The sequence below is a fragment of the Palaemon carinicauda genome, chromosome 5 (assembly GCF_036898095.1).
Source record: "Palaemon carinicauda isolate YSFRI2023 chromosome 5, ASM3689809v2, whole genome shotgun sequence".
Lineage (NCBI taxonomy): Eukaryota > Metazoa > Arthropoda > Malacostraca > Decapoda > Palaemonidae > Palaemon > Palaemon carinicauda.
In genome coordinates, this window is record NC_090729.1 from 73,434,953 (window position 1) to 73,443,452 (window position 8,500).

The following is an 8,500-nucleotide window of genomic DNA, read 5'->3' on the forward strand; positions in this document are numbered from 1 at the left end:
CATATTGTATCAAAAACAAAATCATATTTTTGTAAGATTTTTATGTGACCAATTCCAATTTTTACACAATAACAATCATAAAATACCAATAGCCCTATATATATATATATATATATATATATATATATATATATATATATATATATATATATATATATATATATATATATATACTGATGTAGAAGACTTCTACATCAGTGCAATTACGTGTTTTCGATTGAAGCAATTGCACTTCAGAATTCGCTTCCAAGTTTCCATTGTGCACATTTATTATGATTTAAAGTGTTTAACACAGTATATGGTGTAGACTATATATCCTACTTTCAGAAGTAACAATTGTTTACAAGGTGTTACTAACAAGTAGACGTCTCTTAACTCAAAATGCCGCTCTTTAGTGTTAATGATTTTCATAGTGACCCAGCGTCACACCTGACTTCCATTGTTGTCGCTATTAAGAATGAACTTTTGTTGTTAGCAGTTAAGTTTGGGGTAGCCCTTCCTCCTAATACAAAGAAGGATGTAGTACGTAATTACATAGTACAGCATTGTATAAGTGAAGACCTAGTGGATAGTTCTGAGGGCAGCAAATCTATCGTAGACGTGGGTGATAAATCGTCGGATGTAGAGTATATGAAGCTGGCTATTCAGTTAGAGCAAACGAAAAGGGAAACCATAAATGCTGAACTAGAGAAGAAAAAGGAAACCATAAATGCTGAACTAGAGAAGAAAAAGAGTTGGAAATAGAAAATCAGGCTTTATTAGGAAGACAGCAAAAGGAATTGGAGTTTGTTCAAGCTAAATTAGTCTATGAAGCTCGTGTAGCTCAGCAAGTGGAAGAGTAAAATTAGGTTAGCTATGGAAAATAAAGAACGAGAATTAGAACTAGAAGCTAGACAACTAATGACATTTGATATGACTAGATGCATCAAGTTAGTTCCTAAGTTCGATGAGACTGAAGTTGACGTGTTTTTTAAGAATTTCGAAGACGGCTTCTTACATGAAATGGTCTCTTGAACAATGGGTGTGGCTTATTAAGCCTAAGTTGGTCGGGAAGGCTGCCACTGTTGTTGGTAGTCTGGTAGGAGAATTGAGCTATGTGGTAATAAAAAAAGCTGTTTTAGATGCATATGCTGTAACTAGTGAAGGTTATCGTCAAAAGTTTCGTAATTATGTTAAGCCCCATATTAAAACTTGGACTGAATTTGCTGCAGAAAAATTAAGGTTGTTTAAGAAGTGGCTTGACTCGGAAGATGTAGATAGGCCTACTTATGAGGAATTAATTAATCTCATTGTAACTGAGGAATTTAAGAGACTTCTCCCTCAAAATATCATGTTGTATATAGCTGATAAGGAAGAGAAGGATCTAAAAAAGGCAGCTGTTTTGGCTGATAATTATTCATTAATACATTAAGGCAGTCTGGGTAATGTAAAACAACATAGAGCAGAACCGCTGGGTGATAAAGATGGGAGGACTGATAGGGGTTTGTTTTGCAATTATTGTAAGAAGGAAGGCCACATGATTAGCATTTGTCCAAATCCTGCATGTAAGAAGGGAAAAGTAACTGAAAACAGCTCCAGTTAAGATGTTCCCAGGACACAAATCAGACACTGGTAAAGAGTCTGCAATGCATTGTGTATCACAGGATAAGAATGTTTGAAAAATTCATTTGTAACGGTACAATATCATTGCACAGTAATGATAAACCCATTAAAGTAAGAATGTTAAGAGATACAGGTTCAAACCAAAGCATATTAAGTGTTGTTCCAAATCTCACATTGCTTGATGAAAATGTCATAGTCAGGGATTTAACAGACGCTAAACTATTGCCGCTTACAGAAGTGTTCATGGATTGTCCATATGTAACTAGTAAAGTAAAAATAGCTGTTAGAGATGCTTGGTAACGATCTTGCTGGAGAACTGTTGTTACCCAATCTGATAATGTATGAAACTCCTGGAATAATAGAGGAAAGTGAGAATGAAAAGGAGTCAAAAGTGGAGGGTTGTGTTAATGTGACGACCCGCAGTATGGTTAACAATGATAGAGTGAAAGTAAGTGTACCTAACCTCGCAGATAAAGTAAAAATTAACAAGAAAAGCCTTGTCAAGTTAGAGAGAAGATCCAACTTTAAAGGGTGTTTATAAGCAAGCATTGGAGAAAGGAATGGAAAAGGTACCAGGGTATTACTTTAAGGATGACTTACTTTTCAGGTTATATAGACCTCCTAGGCTGGGTAATGATGAAACATGGAGTGACAGAGAACAGTTAGTAGTCCCTCGTGATTTACGTAAAGATTTATTGGAGCTCGCTCATAATGTTTATTCACATTTTGGAATTACTAAAACTTACAACCGTATAGCTTATGATTTTTTCTGGCCTAAAATGAAGGCTGATGTTGTAAATTTCATTAAACATTGTCATATTTGTCAAATTGCCGGTAAGCCTAATGAGGTTATACCAAAGGCACCTTTGAATCCTATTATTGTACCTCATGAGCCATTCCATCGAATTATCATAGATTGTGTAGGTCCACTGCCAAAGACAAAGAAAGGCAATCAATATCTTGTGACTATAATGTGCCTTACCTCACGAGTTCCTATTGCACTTCCAGTCAGGAATATTTCCTCTAAAAATGTTCTTAACCACTTACTCAAAGTATTTACAACTTACGGGTTTCCTAAGGAAATCCAGTGTGATAGGGGCACTAATTTTACTAGTGATGTTTTTCAGAAAACTATGAATGAGTTGTGTATAAAACTGTGTCTCTCATCTCCTTATCACCCAGAATCTCAGGGAGCATTAGAATGGCATCATCAGACTTTAAAGTCGTTGCTTAGGAAGTTTTGTATTGAATCTGAATCTGATTGGGATGAAGGCATAGACTACTTACTATTTGTAATTAGGGAAGTACCTTCCGAGTCTCTAGGTGTATCACATTTTGAAATGCTATATGGTCGTAAAGTACGTGGTCCTTTACAAGTAGTTAAAAATAAGTTACTTGACAAGTATAACGTAGAGGCTATAACAGTGAGTCAGTACCTACAGAAATTAAAGGGAAATATCAATAAGATTCATAATTTTGCTCTAAACAACTTGTGTAAAAATCAAGAGATGAAAATTAGGTATGATAAAATCAGTAAAGATAGGAAGTTTAATGTGGGATATTTAGTCTTGGCCTTCTATCCCATTACTGGTTCTCCTTTTAAAAGTAAGTTTTCTGGCCCTTATGTTATACAGAAACGTTTAAATAATCAGAATTATATCATAAAAACTCCAGATAGACGTAAAAGCACTCAGTTAGTCCATGTTAATATGCTTAAAGAATATCATGCCGATTCCTCTGCTGCTCTATTTTGTTCCAGAGACACTGATATTGTAAAACAAAAGTCTACCACCTTAAAGGATGTAAATTCTTTAGGCCTAGATGAAATCCCATCTTGGGCTGACTTTTCTAATAAAGAATTCATAGAATCTCTTCCGCAGTATCTACAGCACCTAAATGAGGAGCAACGGTGTGATATTGAGAATCTGCTACGACAGTATGAAGATGTATGCAGTGATAATCCCCGTGAATGCAATGTTATTTCTCACGACATCGAGTTATTGCCAGGAACTCGTCCTATACGACAAAACTACTATCGAATCAATTTTGAAAAACTGAAGATAATGCAAGAAGAGGTCGAGTATCTACTGAAGCATAAACTTGCTGTGCCTAGTAAGTCTCCTTGGGCTTCTCCTTTCTTACTAGTGCCCAAGTCTAATGGTAAGGTCAGGTTATGTACAGACTTTAGAAAATTAAATTCGGTAACCATAAAAGACAGTTATCCCCTACCACGTATTGATGATATACTGGACTCCATTGGTAAGTCGAAATATTTAACCCAAGTTGATATGCTGAAGGGATATTATCAAGTCCCATTATCAGGGAGAGCGAAGGAGATGTCCGCTTTTATTACTCCCTTTGGGTTGTTTCAATATGAAAGACTTCCTTTTGGTTTGTGCAACGCCCCTGCCACATTTCAGAGAATGGTAAATGATGTCATAAGAGATCTGGATGGGGTTTACGGTTACCTGGATGACATTCTTGTAGTATCTGACACATGGGAGGAACATCTTGGCAAGCTTAAAGCTCTTCTTGATAGATTTAGAAGGTTGAGTTTAACAATAAATCTTGCTAAATCAAACTTTGCTAAAGCTCGTGTAAAGTACTTAGGACATGTTATTGGAAGTGGGGAAATCTTGCCTAAAACCACTAACATAGAAGCTTTATTAAATTATCCCGTACCTACAAACAGAAAAGAAGTAATGAGATTTATTGGAATGACCTCATATTACCGCAGATTTTGCAAGAATTTCAGTAATGTAGCTCATCTGTTGATAAACTTGACTAGTACTATGACCAAATTCATATGGGATGAATCTTGTCAAGACTCCTTCAAACAGATCAAAAGCCTACTTTCCTGTAAACCGGTATTAACAACTCCTGATCCTTCAAAACCTTTTGTTCTCCAGGTAGATGCATGTGACTACGGGGTTGGTGCTGTCCTCCTACAAGAGAAGCCTGAAACAAACTTGCTTCACCCTGTGTCTTACTATTCATGCAGATTGAAGAAGCACCAAAGGTCGCTATCTACTGTGGAGAAAGAGCTCCTAGCTATAGTACAAGCCTTGCAGAAATATGAAGTCTACGTTTCCACAAATAACCCCATTACTGTGTACACCGACCACAACCCCCTCGTCTTCTTGAACAGGGCTCGAAATGTCAACCAGAAAATTGTAAGATGGTCTCTCTACTTGCAAAACTTCAATATCAGTGTTCAGCACATTCGTGGTCAAGACAATCGTATAGCTGATGCACTGTCAAGAACACCCGTACCAGGGAATATCGTACCTTCATAGGTTACGATCTCTTCAGCGGGGAGGAGATGTAAAGTACCGGCCTTCTTCATTAATTAAACGGAGCTGTGTACATATTGTATTTACTTGAATAAATAACTAATGGTAACCTTCTTTCGTAAAGTACGAAATTCTGAAATTAAGTTAAAATGTAGCTCTCCAGTATCCTTGTAAAACCTACCTTCTGATTCCCCCTCCTCTGTCTTTCTCTTTACTCCCCCTCTCTCCCCATCCCCACATCACGTTTACCTTTGCTCTGGCTTATTTGCCACTTGTGTGTCCCGCCCCGGCTCCTGTCTCGTAAACACTTGTAAAGAACTTCTCTGTATATTGTGAGTACGGTTATTATACCATTTGATATTTTGGATTTGGTATTTGGCAGAATATTTAGTTTTTTATGTTGGTTATGTTAATTAATTGGTAATATTTTGACATGTGTAGTTTTGCTAATTAAATGTAATTGTTTAATTTTTTTCCATATAACCTATTGTTAATTTTGTGGATTTAACTTTAACCTTGACAATATAAATATGTATATGTATATATACACATATATATAGTATATATATGTATATATTATATATATATATGTATATATATACATATATAAATATATATACATATATATACACATACTGTATATATGTATATATATAAATATAAATTATATATATATAATATATATATATATATATATATATATATATATATATATATATATATATATATATATATATGTATATGTATATGTATATGTATATGTATGTATATATATATATATATATATATATATATATATATATATATATATATATATACATATACACACATATACGATATATATGTGTATATATATACATATATATATATATATATATATATATATATATATATATATATATATATCAATACTCTTTCTGAGCAGGGATATATATATATATATATATATATATATATATATATATATATATATATATACTGTATATGTACTCTTTCTAAAGAGATACTTTAACGTTGTGAAATGGTTTGTGTATCAACTTGGTCAAGAAAGCTGTACTAGTCGGGGCCACCCATACTACATTGGTTTGCTGTGAGTAATAAGTCTTTAAGTCTCTCACCATCACCAATCTGCAGAGGCTAGAATGGTGATGAAAATAGGTAAACCCCAGACATGACTTCGAAGAGTCTGAAGCCTTTATCCTACACATTTAAAAAAAGGTAACGAATATTTCGTATTAGGAAAAAAACCCACAGGAAATTTAATTTTGGTAAAGAAACGCCTAAGGAAATATTAAAAGTTAAATAAATGAAAAACTTTAAAAAATCGTAACAATAATAAAATAAAAGCTATTGAGGGAAAACAAGATGAACTATGTGCCGTGTTAATTTAGTAAAAAAACTGACATTAAGACAGTATCATGACAGTCATTGTTATGAGTTAAAACTCTGGGACTTCCAAACCACTATTTTTCCTATTGACAAATATTTTAAACTATTAGGCAGTTGAAAGAATAAGAGACATATTAGGAATACTTAAATTCGTAGCAAAATATGTTATAGCGAAGGTGAATATTATTAGCGCGAATATTATTAAAGAGGTGATAAACTTTTAAAAGTAAGTTTCAGAAAACTATCATGGGAAAAATGTGTGAACTCATGTATGATATAGTCATTCGAGCAAAAAGACTAAGATAACCTATTCGCGAAATTGACTAGATCAAACTTTAGATTGTATTGAAGGTTATGGACCACAGTTATTTGCTTATAATTATAAAATGGCAACTACGGAAAATATTTCGATAGAAAAACTACTAAACTGTAGAAAATAAAGTGGGAATAGAGTTGTGTAGAAATGAGTTCAAAGAACTGAAGATTGAAAATCAGAGGACCGGAAACGAAGTCGATATACTTTTTTACCTACAGCCAGAGACCCATCTTTAAGTCAAGAGACAGATATCAAGATCGAAGAATGTATTATCGGGCAAGAGACAGGTTATAGAAGGCCATATTCTCGTGAAAGAAGTTTAAGGAAAGCAAAATAAAATTCCGGAGAATGAAGAAAAGATGGTCTTAAAATGTATGGCATCGATGATGCTATTTCAAATGCGATTCAAAGTCGATTGGATGTAATTTAATCATGATAGGGAATAAGAAGAGTGAAAGAGTTGCTTTGATCTATCGGAAAACAAAGTTTGTCATTCTGCGAGGGATGCCAGAAAGAGGAAGCTAAGCAAATTAGTAAATGGCAGTATTCATTTAGCAAAAACTATAGAACAGACAAAGCTGGAAAGGTTCTTGTTAATCTTTATATTGACAGTCGACCAATTTTAGAAAGTATAGAATCAACAGAACAACAGAACAAGGAAATTGTTAAGAAATGCCAAGACAGATTATAAAAAAATAGAGACTAAAGAAGTTGAATCATACAGTTGGTTAGATACCAAAAATATGATATCTATATACTCACAAAGGAATGCAGGGATAACAACGGTACCTCGAATTACTAGAATCACCCGGATTTACTGGAATCCTCAGGTAAATACTGGAATCCCCTTGAAAATTACAGAAATCCCCTACAATATCACTGCAAACCCTTAGAAATCGACAAGGTAGCAGCTGTTCAGGACTTCCCCGCGCCCTCGACCGTCAAAGCTCTGAGGGAATTCTTGGGCATGATCAACGACTATCACCGTGTTCTGCCAGCCATTTCCGCCAGTCTTGCTCCCCTCTACACCTCACTCAAGGGCAAGCCAAAGGACCAGAAGTGGGGTCCCCTTCAAGAAGAGGCCTTCTGCAATGCAAACAAGGCCGTATCAACTGCTGCGGCTCTCACTTTTCCTATCCCACATGCCCCTCTCCTTCTCTCCACCGATGCCAGCGACGTCGTTATTGGTGCAGTACTCGAACAGGTGGTCAACGGCTCGCCCCGCCCATTGGTCTTCTTCAGCAGAAAACTGTCCAAGGCAGAATCGGGTTATTCTACCTTTGATCGTGAATTGCTGGCGGTGCACTTGGCTGTCCATCACTTTCGCCATTTCTTAGAAGATACACCCTTCGTCATTCGCACAGACCATATGCCTCTGGTGCACGCCTTCACTCGACAGTCTGACGCCTGGTCTGCCCGGCAACGCCGACATCTCTCCGTGGTGGCTGAATACAATTGCACCCTTCAATACTTCCCTGGGAAAATGAATCCCGTTGCCGATGCCCTGCCAAGAAACACGTTGGCTGCCATTCAACTGGGATTGAATTACAACGCCCTGGCTGAAGCCCAACGGCAGGATCCAGAGTATCAAGCATGTAGGACATCCTGCACGTCCTTCCGTTGGGAAGACTTACCCCTTGAAGACTCCAACACTACCCTCCTCTGTGAGGTCAGTACTGGTAGACCGTGACCTTGGATTCCTGCTCCCATGCGCCGACAGGTGTTTGATTTCATCCATGGCCTTTCACATCCCTCGTGCCGTTCTACTGCACAGCTGCTGAAGGCAAAGTTCATTTGGCACGGTATTTCTAAGGATGCTAAGGATTGGGTCCGCGCCTGTACTTCTTGCCAAACTTCCAAAGTACATCGACACACGGATTCAGGAGTGGACACCTTTCCT